This window comes from Palaemon carinicauda, chromosome 19 (genome assembly GCF_036898095.1).
Source record: "Palaemon carinicauda isolate YSFRI2023 chromosome 19, ASM3689809v2, whole genome shotgun sequence".
NCBI classification, from domain to species: Eukaryota; Metazoa; Arthropoda; class Malacostraca; order Decapoda; family Palaemonidae; genus Palaemon; species Palaemon carinicauda.
Genome location: NC_090743.1, coordinates 120,509,709 through 120,527,208, shown reverse-complemented (window position 1 = coordinate 120,527,208; position 17,500 = coordinate 120,509,709). Strand labels below are relative to the sequence as shown.

General features: G+C 39.9%; 1 protein-coding gene and 1 pseudogene across 2 annotated transcripts in view; one reads left to right on the top strand and one right to left on the bottom strand.

The window, feature by feature from the left end:
• LOC137658798 (uncharacterized) overlaps positions 1 to 985 on the bottom strand; it is a 60,662-nt pseudogene extending 59,677 nt beyond the window's left edge.
• LOC137658797 (patj homolog) overlaps positions 1 to 17,500 on the top strand; it is a 673,578-nt gene that overhangs the window by 393,165 nt on the left and 262,913 nt on the right. The window lies entirely within an intron of this gene.

The following is a 17,500-nucleotide window of genomic DNA, read 5'->3' as shown; positions in this document are numbered from 1 at the left end:
AGGAATTTGAAAGATGAAAATGATAAATTAAAGGAAATGAACGATGAAAGTGATAAATTAAAGGAATTTGAAGGATGAAATAGGTAAATTAAAGGAATTTGAAGGAGGAAAATTGTAAATTTAACCCCCAGAGTTTTATATAAAAAAAAAATCCACGTAATCAAATTTTAAGTCTGAAATCACCCAATATCATAATTTTTTTTTCTTCTTCTTTCCCTTCCTTCACTCTTCGGAAATATTCTTGTAGATGTAATGAATCAAGACGGTAATTTTCATATTCATAAATTGGTATTATATATCTTAATTAATTAATATCACGCGAGTATTTCGAATCTTTTTTTTTTATTGAGTCTGGGTAGATTTTTTTTTTCTTGTTGGAAAAAAACATAATTTTTATATAAAGGTTGATAAAAAAACACTGACTGGAATGTATTTTGCAATGAGTCTTTGAAAACAGCAAAGAAACATTTTATTTTTGTCCACGCAGACTTTTGTAAGTAAATGTACACGTTAGAAAAAATAATCATGATTATAAGAAAGTTGGAAATTCTCTTATTTTGTGCACAAATATTTCCTTTGAAATTATGCTAAAGAATGTTTTCTTATTTGTGATGGAAATACAATAGATAGAAAAGATGACTAAAACCAATATATATATATATATATATATGAGTGTACATGTAAAATAACTGGCATGACGGTCATATAAAAAAACCAATAGAATTCACATTTTGAAATCTTTTACAAGTTACACAACTAAATATTTCGTGTAAAGAACTTTTATAAATTTCAACTTACCATAGGATGCCGATGCGAGGAGCAATAACAGCGTAATCATTTTCAAAAGTTGCTCACAAACGTGTTATTAGGAACATTAAATAACACTATGAAATCACACACTATTTTCCAAAACTGTCCTATGAAACAACAACAATAAGTCAGGTAAAGGTACGAGAGCCGCAAGCGGCACAACCTCCTACCACGAACGCTCACAGTATACTGAATTTTTCAATGAGAACCAGGAATGAATGGACCTCGTGTACTCAGGGGGGGAAGCGGAGTCGGTGGAATCCTACGGGCCACCCACCCACAACTGCCAGCGGCTCCCTTTCCTCCTTGGCGTCTACCTGACTAGCATACGTCAGCCTCATTAACGCATCCCAACACATTTTTTTTTCTATAATCTCAAGTTATTTCTTAACCCTGATATACACAGTTGGTGCTTGATTATACAAAATCTCAGTTTGATTTCCTTTATCAGTTGATAGCGATTTTTAAATTACTTTTGGGGGGAAATCAGATATTCCATAATCTTCAAAGGTCAAAAAAAAAAAAATCTTGTTTATAGATCTAATGATTTCAAGAGATTTTTTTCTTTTTTTTTCCACTGGAGAATGATGCCATTTTGCGCGCCCGCCGCCCCTCCTTTGAGCTTTCGAGAGCGTAAGATAGTCTCGAGGCCCTGTTAAAGGTAACGATACATTCACTTCTCTCTCTCTCTCTCTCTCTCTCTCTCTCTCTCTCTCAATTCAGTATTAGCTGGTGGAGTACACTCATATCTTTACTTATGAAATTTTATTCTCTCTCTCTCTCTCTCTCTCTCTCTCTCTCTCTCTAGTATCAAATATATCTTTACCGTTTCATGGCCTATTTTACTGCAGTGAAAAATCGTGTACTCTCTCTCTCTCTCTCTCTCTCTCTCTCTCTCTCTCTCTCTCTTCTATCAAATCTTTCTCCATGGCCTATTTTACTGGATTAAAAATCGTGCTCTCTCTCTCTCTCTCTCTCTCTCTCTCTCTCCATGGCCTATTTTACTGGATTAAAAATCGTGCTCGCCTTCTCTCTCTCTCTCTCTCTCTCTCTCTCTCTCTCTCCTGTTCGTATCAAAACTATCTGTGTCTCAGCCTATTTTACTGTACTGAAAAATAGCGTAGACTCTCTCTCTCTCTCTCTCTCTCTCTCTCTCTCTCTCTGTCCAGTGCCCACCTTTTGTGTACTGCATCCCACCCTTAGAAGAGGCACCACAAGGGCAGTGTATTTCGAGGGTGACTAGGTTGGTGATTTTAGAATTGAATAATCTAAATTATTTATCTCTGAATGACACACGCACACATACACATATACAAATTGACCCTATTTTATTCATTTACTTACTATCATTTCCTAATTTGAGATGGTTGACGTCACAAACAAATAATTGTACATATTAATACTATTTTGTTTATTTGTTTTTTTTCATTTTATTAATTTTCCTTTTACCTCTTTTCTGGAACATTTGGGATTGTAGACTTTCTTCAGTTATTTTAAAGAACGGGAAACTGGTTATTGTGTTATGTCAATCAATTGTGATCGTTAATTACACAGAGAGAGAGAGAGAGAGAGAGAGAGAGAGAGAGAGAGAGAAAACACGATTTTCAATCCGGTGAAATGGGCCATGGAGAAAGATTTGATACGAAGGAGAGAGAGAGAGAGAGAGAGAGAGAGAGAGAGAGTCTACGCTATTTTTCAGTACAGTCATATAGGCTGTGAAACGAAGATATTTTTTTATACAGAGAGAGAGAGAGAGAGAGAGAGAGAGAGAGAGAGAGAATATACGCTATTTTTCAGGAGTAAAAAGGCTGTGAAACGAAGATATTTTTTATACAAAGGAGAGAGAGAGAGAGAGAGAGAGAGAGAGAGAGAGAGGAGGAGTTGGAATCTTGTAGTAGGGTATACATTGTTGGGGCACAAATTTCATCATTGGAGATTATAACCACTGTTGCAACGAGAGATCCCCGAATTTTCTCATATTCTCTATTCTTCGGTTTCTTTTTTCCTTCCATAGTTTTCGAATAATTATATTATTAGATGAATTTTTTTACGTATTGGGAATTTTTGTAACCGAGGTCAATTGATTTTTTCTTTTTTTTTTTTCTTTTTTTTTAGTTTTTCAACGGTAAGAGATGTGGGCTAGTGTCTTGTTAACCAAGCTTTATTTCTTTTATTCATATTAGCCTTTACTTTTAATGAATACACGCAAAATTATATACCTGTACCTGTATAAATACATGGATATATACATACACACACGCATATATATATATATATATATACATACATATATATATATATATATATATATGTATATATATGTGTGTGTATGTATAATGTGTGTGTTTGTGTGTGCGCATGCAACAGGCTTAAGATATACATAAATTTTATCATGGTAAAAGAAAGGTTTCTTCGAAACGACCAGATGAAGTTTGTCTAATATGCCCAAAAATATATATTCTACAGAAATCAACAGCCCTCGTATTACACAGGCCTTTTTTATACTGATATCGGCTTGGACTAGTTAAGGACATTAGGTTGCCAAGAAGTAATCTCGCTATGATGTGTAGTCTCTGCCTTGAGAGCTACTTATATACTTGTATAAGAGTTCACTGCCTTTTTGGGTATATACGTGTTAATGGAAATCTACCACAGACCACACCTACCTGGTTTAAGTGGTAATAACTTATAATGACACTTGGCAATCAGCTGAGTAACGTTAAGTATAGTTAACTGTCCACGCAGGCGGTAATCTGATGATATCATCAGGAGAATTGTGACGTCACCAGGTACTGGGCGGTAATCTGATGACATCATCAGGATAATTGTGACGTCACGAGGTACTGGGCGGTAATCTGATGACTTCATCAGGAGAATTGTGACGTCACGAGGTACTAGGCGGTAATCTGATGACATCATGAGGAGAATTGTGACGTCACGAGGTACTAGGCGGTAATCTGATGACAGCATGAGGAGAATTGTGACGTCACGAGGTACTAGGCGGTAATCTGATGACAGCATGAGGAGAATTGTGACGTCACGAGGTACTAGGCGGTAATCTGATGACAGCATGAGGAGAATTGTGACGTCACGAGGTACTAGGCGGTAATCTGATGACAGCATGAGGAGAATTGTGACGTCACGAGGTACTAGGCGGTAATCTGAGGACACCATGAGGAGAATTGTGACGTCACGAGGTACTAGGCGGTAATCTGAGGACAGCATGAGGAGAATTGTGACGTCACGAGGTACTAGGCGGTAATCTGATGACAGCATGAGGAGAATTGTGACGTCACGAGGTACTAGGCGGTAATCTGATGACAGCATGAGGAGAATTGTGACGTCACGAGGTACTAGGCGGTAATCTGAGGACACCATGAGGAGAATTGTGACGTCACGAGGTACTAGGCGGTAATCTGATGACACCATGAGGAGAATTGTGACGTCACGAGGTACTAGGCGGTAATCTGATGACATCATGAGGAGAATTGTGAGTAATTTGATGACACCATGAGGAGAATTGTGATGTCACGAGGTACTAGGCGGTAATATGATGACATCATGAGGAGAATTGTGACGTCACGATGTACTAGGCGGTAATCTGATGACATCATGAGGAGAATTGTGACGTCACGAGGTACTAGGCGGTAATCTGATGACTCCATGAGGAGAATTGTGACGTCACGAGGTACTAGGCGGTAATCTGATGACATCATAAGGAGAATTGTGAGTAATCTGATGACACCCTGAGGAGAATTGTGATGTCACGAGGTACTAGGCGGTAATCTGATGACATCAGGAGGAGAATTGTTACGTCACGAGGTACTAGGCGGTAATCTGATGACATCATGAGGAGAATTGTGACGTCACGAGGTACTAGGCGGTAATCTGATGACATCATGAGGAGAATTGTGACGTCACGAGGTACTAGGCGGTAATCTGATGACATCATGAGGAGAATTGTGACGTCACGAGGTACTAGGCGGTAATCTGATGACACCATGAGGAGAATTGTGACGTCACGAGGTACTAGGCGGTAATCTGATGACATCATGAGGAGAATTGCGAGTAATCTGATGACACCATGAGGAGAATTGTGATGTCACGAGGTACTAGGCGGTAATCTGATGACATCATGAGGAGAATTGTGACGTCACGAGGTACTAGGCGGTAATCTGATGACAGCATGAGGAGAATTGTGACGTCACGAGGTACTAGGCGATAATCTGATGACACCATGAGGAGAATTGTGATGTCACGAGGGTAGCAGTAATCTGATGACATCATGAGGAGAATTGTTACGTCACGAGGTAGCAGTAATCTGATGACATCATGAGGAGAATTGTTACGTCACGAGGGTAGCAGTAATCTGATGACATCATGAGGAGAATTGTTACGTCACGAGGTACTAGGCGGTAATCTGATGACATCATGAGGAGAATTGTGACGTCACGAGGTACTAGGCGGTAATCTGATGACATCATGAGGAGAATTGTGACGTCACGAGGTACTAGGCGGTAATCTGATGACATCATGAGGAGAATTGTGACGTCACGAGGTACTAGGCGGTAATCTGATGACATCATGAGGAGAATTGTGACGTCACGAGGTAGCAGTAATCTGATGACATCATGAGGAGAATTGTTACGTCACGAGGTACTAGGCTGTAATCTGAGGACATCATGAGGAGAATTGTTACGTCACGAGGTACTAGGCGGTAATCTGATGACATCATGAGGAGAATTGTGACGTCACGAGGTACTAGGCGGTATTCTGATGACATCATGAGGAGAATTGTGACGTCACGAGGTACTAGGCGGTAATCTGATGACATCATGAGGAGAATTGTGACGTCAGGAGGTACTAGGCGGTAATCTGATGACATCATGAGGAGAATTGTGACGTCACGAGGTAGCAGTAATCTGATGACATCATGAGGAGAATTGTGACGTCACGAGGTACTAGGCGGTAATCTGATGACATCATGAGGAGAATTGTGACGTCACGAGGTACTAGGCGGTAATCTGATGACATCATGAGGAGAATTGTGACGTCACGAGGTACTAGGCGGTAATCTGATGACATCATGAGGAGAATTGTGAGTAATCTGATGACACCATGAGGAGAATTGTGATGTCACGAGGTACTAGGTGGTAATCTGATGACATCATCAGGAGAATTGTGACGTCACGAGGTACTAGGCGGTAATCTGATGACATCATGAGGAGAATTGTGAAGTCACGAGGTACTAGTCGGTAATCTGATGACATCATGAGGAGAATTGTGACGTCACGAGGTACTAGGCGGTAATCTGATGACATCATGAGGAGAATTGTGACGTCACGAGGTACTAGGCGGTAATCTGATGACATCATGAGGAGAATTGTGACGTCACGAGGTACTAGGCGGTAATCTGATGACATCATGAGGAGAATTGTGACGTCACGAGGTACTGACGTCACGAGGTACTAGGCGGTAATCTGATGACATCATGAGGAGAATTGTGACGTCACGAGGTACTAGTTGGTAATCTGATGACATCATGAGGAGAATTGTGAGTAATCTGATGACACCATGAGGAGAATTGTGATGTCACGAGGTACTAGGCGGTAATCTGATGACATCATCAGGAGAATTGTGACGTCACGAGGTACTAGGCGGTAATCTGATGACATCATCAGGAGAATTGTGACGTCACGAGGTACTAGGCGGTAATCTGATGACATCATCAGGAGAATTGTGATGTCACAGGTACTAGGTGGTAATTTGATGTCATCATCAGGAGAATTGAAACGTCATTAGGTACTAGGCGGTAATCTGATGACTTCATCAGGAGAATTGTGACGTCACGAGGTACTAGGCGGTAATCTGATGACATCATGAGGAGAATTGTGACGTCACGAGGGTACCAGGCGGTAATCTGATGACATCATGAGGAGAATTGTGACGTCACGAGGTACCAGGTGGTAATTTGATGACATCATCAGGAGAATTGTGACGTCACGAGGTACCAGGCGGTAATCTGATGACATCATGAGGAGAATTGTGACGTCACGAGGTACCAGGCGGTAATCTGATGACATCATCAGGAGAATTGTGACGTCACGAGGTACCAGGCGGTAATCTGTTGACATCATCAGGAGAATTGTGACGTCACGAGGTACCAGGCGGTAATCTGTTGACATCATCAGGAGAATTGTGACGTCACGAGGTACCAGGCGGTAATCTGATGACATCATCAGGAGAATTGTGACGTCACGAGGTACCAGGCGGTAATCTGATGACATCATGAGGAGAATTGTGACGTCACGAGGTACCAGGCGGTATTCTGATGACATCATGAGGAGAATTGTGACGTCACGAGGTACCAGGCGGTAATCTGATGACATCATCAGGAGAATTGTGACGTCACGAGGTACCAGGCGGTAATCTGATGACATCATGAGGAGAATTGTGACGTCACGAGGTACCAGGCGGTATTCTGATGACATCATGAGGAGAATTGTGACGTCACGAGGTACCAGGCGGTAATCTGATGACATCATCAGGAGAATTGTGACGTCACGGGGTACTAGTCGAGGATTCTCTCTTTGAGTTTTTCACAGTTTTTTCACGAATTCACTTTTATTGAACTCGCGCTAGATTACAATAGTGTTTTATTAGGATTATATTAGAATGGTTTGACTGCATATCTGTTTTTTTTTTTTCCATTCAGTGTGGGGATTGTTATAAGCCTATATGGCTAATTGCAAGACCAAGTGAAAACGGGTTTTTATCTTTATATTGATGTATTTATTTCTGTCCTTATTCGTTTGTGTATGATATGATCTAAAACGATGACATGTTTAGATTACATTCTTTTGGTTTGATATAGCGACCGTAGACTATTTATCTTTTCAAATTTAAAGGTGTAAAGGCCACTAATGAATGTCCAAGGCAAGGGACAATTATATTACTCTATTAAGCAGGAGAATGCCTTCGAGATTGACATTATAATACATATGATCAGCGCCCAAGCCCCCTCTCCACCCAAGCTAGGACCTAGGAGGGCCAGGTAATGGCTACTGATGACTCAGAAGATAGACCTATAGGCTCCCCCAAACCCTCCATCCTTAGCTCACAAGGATGGTGAGGTTGCAGCGACCAAAGAAACTAGCGAGTTTGAGCGGGACTCGAACCCCCTTCTGGCATTCACCAGTCTGGGGTGTTACTATATAGGCCATCACCAATATAAACCTTGACACATGAAGTACAAGGGATATGATGCACATGTACTTTGTTACATTTTTTTTTATGTATCATTGTTTGTAATGATACTAACTCGCATAATTGTCCATGTCACCAGGTTTGATCACAACAAATAAATAGTGAATTCAACACTGCGGTATCAATTACTCTACCATTAGTCGCTAGAGAAAGAGAGGCGACTAGAGTTTTAAAACGCTAAGTTAACTTTCAGGCTTTTTTAACAATTGGGTAATATGTGTTAAACTTCTAACTATGCCAGTACAGGTATTGTTTTATTGCTTTTCGTATTACCAAAAAATTCTTTTCCTGTCCTTGATGAATGGTCTAATACATTATAGGATGAACCTTTTGCCTCTGTTCCTATTTTAATTTATTATCATTATCAGGTAATACAGTTAGGAGACCAGTATATTTCATCAATGTTTTTCAAGTATATAACTCTTAACTATATTGCTTTTACCTATTAGAAATATGTCAATACATATTTATTGTTGTGGTCTATTGGTAACGTCTCTGCCTGGTGCTCGCCAGACTAGGGTTCGAGTCCTGCTCAAACTCATTAGTTCCTTTGATTCTTGCAATCTCGCCATCCTTTTGCGCTAAGGATGGGGTGGTTTGGGGAACCTATATGTCTATCTGCTGAGTCATCATCAGCCATTGCATGACCCTCCTTGGTCCTAGCTTGGGTGGGGAGGGGGCCTTGTGCGCTGATCCTATGGTCAGTCTCTAGGCCGTTGACCCTTGCTTCTGCCATTCATGAGCGGAATTTAAACCTATAAAACAAATACTGGTGAGTATAGCGCCTATAACATCTGAATTACTTTTGTCGTCTTGAGGGGATATGGGCTTCCACCCCTAATTTGGTTTTATAATGCCTTAGTTTAATCTGAAAAGATTTGGAGAGTTTTAAATTTAACGAAAATGATCGGTGAAAACTACCGCTAAAGTAATCGTCCTTCTAACAAGTCATGTGTGGATGTTCTTTCCTTATTTTGCGATGACGTCAGTTAATGTGGGAGTTCTGAAATACGCGTATACTACTACTACTACTACTACTACTACTACTACTACTACTACTACTACTATTTAATAATAATAATAATAATAATAATAATAATAGCAGTGGAGCACGATATCATTAAAACTAGTAGAAATTGCCATATTATTATTATTAGTAGTAGTAGTATTAGTAGTAGTAGTAGTAGTAGTAGCTAAGATGCAACCCTAGTTGGAATTGCAGGATGCTATAAATCCAAGGGCTCCAACAAGGAAAAATAACGTAGTGAGGAAAGGAAAAAAAAAGATACACTACAAGAGAAGTAATGAACAACTATAATAAAACACTTTAAGAACAGTAACAACATCGAAATAGATCTTTCATATATAATCTATAAAAACTCTAAAAAATGAGAGGAAGATGAATAAGATAGAATAGTGTGTCTTAGTGTATCCTCAAACAAGATATAGAACTCTACTCCAAGACAGTGCAAGACCATTGCACAGAGGCTATGGCACTACCCAAGACTAAGGAATAATTTTGGAGTGTCCTTCTCCTAGAAGAGCTACTTACCATAGCTAGATAGTCTCTTCTACCCTTACCAAGAGGGAAGTAGCCACTGAACAATAACAATGAAGTATGGAACCCCTTGAGCAATCTCGGTGTTGTCAGGTGTATGAGGACAGAGGAGAATGTGGAAGGGATAGGCCAGACTATTCGGTGTATGTGTAGACAAAGGGAAAAATATATGTAACGAGAGAGAGAGAGAGAGAGAGAGAGAGAGAGAGAGAGAGAGAGATCCAATGTAGTACACTCCGGCCAGTCAAAGGACCCAATAATTCGCTAGCGGTAGTATCTCAACGGGTGATAATAACGATATCAGTAATAGTAGTAGTAGGAGTAGAAGTAGTAGTAGTAGTTGTTGTTGTTGTTGTTACAAACAACAGCATTATATCGGAGAAACGAAAGAGCAAACCTGAATGATGAAAGTAAACCCATTCTTCAAAATAACAAAAGAGTCGTTAATGAAGAAACAATGGATTCCCTTGTTCGGAAACCCCCACGATTGCCGATGCCTTTGAAACGTCGGAAGCTCTTCCTCCTCAACAGGTTGTTGCTTTTTCGGGGGAGGGAGAGGGAAGGAGAAGGAGGAAGAGGAAGAAGAGGAGGTGGTCCTCCTTACACAAGAAGTTCATCAGGTAGCCAGAATCTTCCTTCATTGTCGCTCTGTCAATTGCAGTGGGACGAGGGAAAGTAAACGATTCCGTTTTTTCTTACTTTTGTGTTTACGTCTTATTTGCTCTTGGTCTTGGAAGAATAGGGAGTAAGTCAGAGTAATTGATGTATGGAAGAATTATTGATGCAAGGTGGAGAGATTAGACATAAGTAGGGCAGTAACTGATTCAAGCTGGAGTGAGAGACATAAGTAGGAGTAACAAATACATGTGGGAGTGAGAGACAGGAGTTGGAGTACATGATGCAAAAATGAGTGAGAAGCATTATTATTATTATTATTATTATTACTAGTTGGAAAAGCATGGTGCTATAAGCCCAAGGGCTCCAGCAGTGAAAAATAGCCCAATGAGGAAAGGAAACAAGGAAATGATAATCAAAATAAAATAATTTAAGATCATTAACAATATTGAATTAGATCTATCATATATAAACTATAAAAATTTCATAAAAACAAGAGGAAGAGAAATAAGATAGAATAGCGTGCCTGAGTTTACCCTCAAAAAAAGAGAACTCTAACCCAAGACAGTTGAAGACCATGGTACAAAGGCTATGGCACTACCCAAGACTAGAGAACAATAATTTGATTTTGGAGTGTCCTTCTCCTAGAAGAGCTTCTTACCATAGCTAAAGAGTCTTTTCTACCCTTACTAAGAGGAAAGTAGCAACTGAACAGTATATTGCAGTATTTAACCCCTTGAGCAATGAAAAATTGTTTGGTGATCTTAGTGTTGTCAGATGTATGAGGACAGGAGAACTGTATATGAAAAGGCCAGACTATTCGGTGTATGTGCGGGCAAGGAAATAATGAGCCGTAACCAGAGCGAGGGATCCAATGTAGCACTGTCTGGCTAGTCACAGGAGGAACAGGTACAGTACAAGTTGGAGTGAGAGAGAAAAGCAGGAGTTACAAATACAAGTTGAAGTGGGAGACAAAAGCAGGGTTTACAAATGGAAGTTGGAGTGAGGGACAAAAGCAGGAGTTACAAATACAAGTTGGAGTGGGAGACAAAAGCAGGGTTTACAAATGGAAGTTGGAGTGAGGGACAAAAGCAGGAGTTACAAATACAAGTTGGAGTGGGAGACAAAAGCAGGGTTTACAAATGGAAGTTGGAGTGAGGGACAAAAGCAGGAGTTACAAATACAAGTTGGAGTGGGAGACAAAAGCAGGAGTTACAAATACAAGTGGGAGTGAGGGACAAAAGCAGGAGTTACAAATACAAGTTGGAGTGGGAGACAAAAGCAGGAGTTACAAATACAAGTGGGAGTGAGAGACAAAATTAGGAGTAATAAATACAAGTGGAAGTCAGAGACAGATGTAGAAGTAATTGATGCAAGCATGACTGAGTGGCAGGAGTGGGAGTAACAGATACAAGTGGGAATGAGAGATTAAAGCGGGAGTAGCAGATACCAGTTGGAGTGACAGATATAAGCAGGATCAAGGGACAGAAGTAGGAGTAATTGTTGTAAGCAGGAGTGCGAGACATTAGCTGGAGTAATAGTTACAAGAAGGACTGCGAGACTGGAGTGGGAGTACATGGCGCAATAAGGAATGGGAGTGATTAAGAGATGTAAGCGGGAGTCAACGGGATAAAGTTACTAGAAGCAGATCCCCGCTCACACTCGTTAGTTCCTTTGGTCGCTGCAACCTCACCATCCTTGTGAGCCAAGGACTTGATGAATTGGGGGAGCCTATATGTCTATCTACTGAGTCATCAGCAGCCATTGCCTGGTCCTCCTTGGTTCTAGCTTGCGTAGAGGGGGCTGCAACCTCACCATCCTTGTGAGTCAAGGACTGGATGGTTTGGGGGAGCCTATAGGTCTATCTACTGAGTCTCAGCAGCCATTGCCTGGTCCTCCTTGGTTCTAGCTTGCGTAGAGGGGGCTGCAACCTCACCATCCTTGTGAGTCAAGGACTGGATGGTTTGGGGGAGCCTATAGGTCTATCTGCTGAGTCATCAGCAGCCATTGCCCGGTCCTCCTTGGTCCTAGCTTGCGTAGAGGGGGCTGCAACCTCACCATCCTTGTGAGCCAAGGACTTGATGAATTGGGGGAGCCTATATGTCTATCTACTGAGTCATCAGCAGCCATTGCCTGGTCCTCCTTGGTTCTAGCTTGCGTAGAGGGGGCTGCAACCTCACCATCCTTGTGAGTCAAGGACTGGATGGTTTGGGGGAGCCTATAGGTCTATCTACTGAGTCTCAGCAGCCATTGCCTGGTCCTCCTTGGTTCTAGCTTGCGTAGAGGGGGCTGCAACCTCACCATCCTTGTGAGTCAAGGACTGGATGGTTTGGGGGAGCCTATAGGTCTATCTGCTGAGTCATCAGCAGCCATTGCCCGGTCCTCCTTGGTCCTAGCTTGCGTAGAGGGGGCTGCAACCTCACCATCCTTGTGAGCCAAGGACTTGATGAATTGGGGGAGCCTATAGGTCTATCTACTGAGTCTCAGCAGCCATTGCCTGGTCCTCCTTGGTTCTAGCTTGCGTAGAGGGGGCTGCAACCTCACCATCCTTGTGAGTCAAGGACTGGATGGTTTGGGGGAGCCTATAGGCCTATCTGCTGAGTCATCAGCAGCCATTGCCCGGTCCTCCTTGGTCCTAGCTTGGGTAGAGAGGGGGTTTAGGCGCTGATCGTATGCAATATGGTCAGTCTCTAGGGCATTGTCCTGCTTGTTGGGGGCAATGTCACTGTTTCCTTGCCTCTGCTATTCATGAGCGGGCTTTAAACCTTCAAAGGGGAGTAAGTAGATTTAATCTAGAGTGAGCAAGAGAAATTAGGACATAATAAAGTAAGCAAAGTAAAGTTTATGTAAAGTAGAGCTTAAGTAACTGTCTCTAAGTCTGTTCTATGAACGAATACATTGTGTATAATTTGACTTTTTTTCCCTAGGGAATTGGAATCAATGGATTGGTCAAATCAGGATATCACGAGCTTGCAAATCTCTCTCTCTCTCTCTCTCTCTCTCTCTCTCTCTCTCTCTCTCTCTCTCTCTCTCTCTCTCTCATATTAAACCTCTTATCACTTAACACCTAGAATATCTATTTTAGTGTTGTTATTTTTATTAGAATATTTTATTCTAATTGATCATCACTTCGTTTGTAATTTATTTATTTCCTTTCCTCACTGGGCTATTTTTCCCTGTTGGAGCCCATGGGCTTATAGCATACTGATTTTTTCACTAGGATTGTAGCTTAGCAAGTAATAATAATAGTAATAATAATGATAATAATAATAATAACAATAATAATAATGATAATAATAGTAATAATATTAATAATAATAATAGTAGTAGTAGTAGTAGTAGCAGTAGTAGTAGTAGTAGTAGTAGTAGTAGTAGTAGTAATCCCCGTAGGTGTCCGGGAATCTCCTGTTTAGATAGATCTTCACACACACACACACACACACACACACACACACACCTATCCATTCCTTCTTCATAAAAGATATCATTTAAAAAAACTTATAACATCGAAACCCCCTCTCAAAATCTATAATCTATAAGAAAAATAAAAAATTAAAAAAAAATCCTCGCATATTTTTCTATAGAAAACCCAAACATACCATTGAAATCCCTTTACAAATGGAAAAAAAGGTTATTTACTCCATTCCTATCAAAAAGAAAAAAATAAATAAAAAATATCCTTCAAGTCTCCTGACACGAGGAAAGATACAAACACATCCTCAAAAGGCTCCTCTCGCAGAGAGTGATGGGTAATCGTGAAGTCTGCCAGAGAGAGAGAGAGAGAGAGAGAGAGAGAGAGAGAGAGAGAGAGAGAGAGAGAGAGAGAGAGCACCCTCAAACTGTTATGTATAGATAATAAGTTTTGTATAGATAAAATAGCCGTTCAATAGGTAGAGTAAATATCCACCAATTAAAAGAGAGAGAGAGAGAGAGAGAGAGAGAGAGAGAGAGAGAGAGAGAGAGAGAGAGAGAGAGAGAGAGAGAGAGGGTACTGGAGGGGGAGGAGGAATTGGAGGGGTAGAGGAAGGAAGAGGAGAGGGTTTGAGAATCATGAGAAAAGGAAAAGTAGAGAAGATAATAGTGCATAAAGAAAACTCCGAATAGAATTGCAGTAAATGATAGAAATACCAATGAAGAATACGAAAAGATAATGGAGAGTAATATTACTATCACTATTAGCTAAGCTACAACACTAGTTGGAAAAGCATGATACTTTTATTCCAAGGGCTCTAACAAGAAAAAATAGCCCAGTGAGGATAGGAAGAAGGGAAATATTTAAACTCCAAGAGAAGTAATAAGAATAAAAATAAAACATTTTTAAGGCAATTAACATTCAATTAGATCTACCATATATAAACTATAACATTTTCATAGAAACAAGAGGAAGAGAGACAAGAAAGAATAGTGTGTCCGAGTGTACCCTCAAGCAAGAGAACTCTAACTCAAGACAGTGGAAGACCATAGTACAGAGGCTATGGCACTACCCAAGACCAGAGATCAATGGTTTGATTTCGGAGTGTCCGTCTCCTTGAAGATATGCTTGCCATAGCTAAAGAGTCTTTTCTACCCTTACCAAAAGGAAATTAGCCACTGAACAATTACATTGCAGTAGTTAACTCCTTGGGTGAAGAAGAATTGTTTGGTAATCTCAGTGTTGTCAGGTGTATGAGGACAGGGGAGAATGTGAAAAGAATAGGCCAAACTATTCGATGTATGTGTAGGCAAAGAAAAAAATGAGCCGTAACGAGAGAGAGGGATCCAATGTAGACTGTATGGCCAGTCAAAGGATCCAATAACTCTCTAGCGGTAGTATCTCAATGGGTGGCTGGTGCCCTGGCAAACCTACTACCTACTAATAAACAGAAGAAACCGAATTATAACAAAAAGAGATATTTAAGAAAAAACCAATTTGCCTACACGAAATAGACGGGCGTATCTAAAAGGAATAAGAAAAATAAAAAATATTAAAAAATTAAAACATGAAAAAAGATAGAAAAAGCGGAAATGTAAGATGTACAGAAAGGTAAAGAGAGAACGCTTAGGATGATACAGATCTCATCTCACATGTTACGAAAGACGTAAGATGGGAAAGCTGGATGGTGCAGAAGGGGGGAGGGGGGAGATAAAAGGGAGGGGGAAGGCTGTATGCTGCAGAAAGGAGGGGTAGGGGGTATTACTGGATGATGTAACTTCTCTGCAGCAACTCTCTTTTGACATTCATCATAGGTAGTAGGTTGGCCAGGGCACCAGCCACCCGTTCAGATACTACTACTAGAGAGATATGAGATCTTTTGACTGGCCAGCTAGCACTACATTGGATCCTTCCCTCTGGTTACGGTTCATTTTCACTTTCCCACGAGAGAGAGAGAGAGAGAGAGAGAGAGAGAGAGAGAGAGAGAGAGAGAGACCGACTAGTCTGACCTATTCTTACTACATATTCTTCTGTCTTCATACACCTGATAACATTGAGGTTACCAAACAATTTTTTTTCACTCAACAGGTTAACTATTGAACTATAATTATTCAGTGGCTACTTTCCTCTTGGTAAGGGTAGAAGAGACTTTAGCTATGGTATGCAGCTCTTCTAGGAGATGGACACTGTCTTGGGTAGTGCCATAGCCTCTGTACCATGGTCTTCCACTGTCTTGGGTTAAAGTTCTCTTGGTTAAGGGTACACTCGGGCACACTATTTTATCTGATTTCCCTTCCTCTTGTTTGGTTAAAGTTTTTATAATTTATATAGATGTTTATTTTAATGTTATTACTCTTCTTAAAATATTTTATTTTTCTTAGTTTCCTTTCCTCACTGAGCTATTTTCCCTGTTGGACCCCCTGGCCTTATAGCATCCTGCTTTTCCAAGTAGGTTTGTAGCTTAGCAAGTAATAATAATAATAATAATAATAATAATAGATAGGTATACGGATGTTCAGTGTCTTCTAGGACACTACAAAATCAAATTATTGTTCTCTAGTCTTTGGTAGTACCATAGCATCTGTACCATGGGTCTTCCACTGTCTTGGGTTAGAGTTCTCTTGCTTGAGGGTACACTCGGGCACTCTATTTTATTTTACTTTTTTCCAGATGTATCAAAGATGTATTTTAATGTTGTTGCTGTTCTTTAATAAATTATTTAAATTATTTATTGTTACACATGTAGTTTATTTATTTCCATATATCCTTTCCTCAGTGTGCTATTTTTCCCTGTTGGAGCCCTTGGACTTATAGCATCTTGCTTTTTCAACTAGGACTGTAGCTTGGCAAGTAATAATAATAATAATAATAATAATAATAATGATAATAATAATAATAATAATAATAATTTTGAAGAGAGTTGGCTGCGCTGCCTATAAAACAAATTTACTGAACTTATAAACACTTGATCTTCAAGAAAATTTCTATTAATTTTATGAAGTGCCGTATAGAAAAATATTGTTATCTGCTAAACACTATTTCGTACATTTAATTTAAAAGCCTTTGAATATGTTTTTACAAGCTCGGAGAATTTGCTTCACAGCAACAGTTGCTAACAGTTCCTCTTTTGCTAAACGCAGCGTTATCTGCGACATTGTACATTTGGCTTCATTAATTCCGGTACTCTGACGTCTGCCAAGATTCCCATAAAGTGTTCCAGAAATAATGATGCCAACTGTACAACGGACAGACATCTTCATAGCTTCCCGTGAAGTTTATACCGGAATTAATGAAGACAACTGTACAATACCCCAAAATCATTTCTCCTATAGTTTCCTTGAAACTAAAAAAAAAAAAACATTAATTTTCCCTCACTAGAAAATATCGAAAGTCTACCGGTATTTAACTCCCTATTTAGAATGGCCGTTATCCAACCTGGGTCCAGCTTTGGGACGGCAAATAACAAGTCAGGGAAATAACAAGTCTAGAAAGGGGTTTAAAGAAGAAAGCCTTGTTCTAGAAAAACATTTAGTTCATTATAACGTTCACTTACACAGACCTATCACTTGATCAGCTACTTAATAAAGCTAAGTTGTACTTTTAATTTTTTGCAGGATGGATACACACACACATACACACACACACACACACACACACATATATATATATATATATATATATATATATATATATATATATGTATATATATATATACATACATACATACCTACATACATACATACACACACATATATATATATATATATATATATATATATATATATATATATATTGCAGAGAGAGAGAGAGAGAGAGAGAGAGAGAGAGAGAGAGAGAGA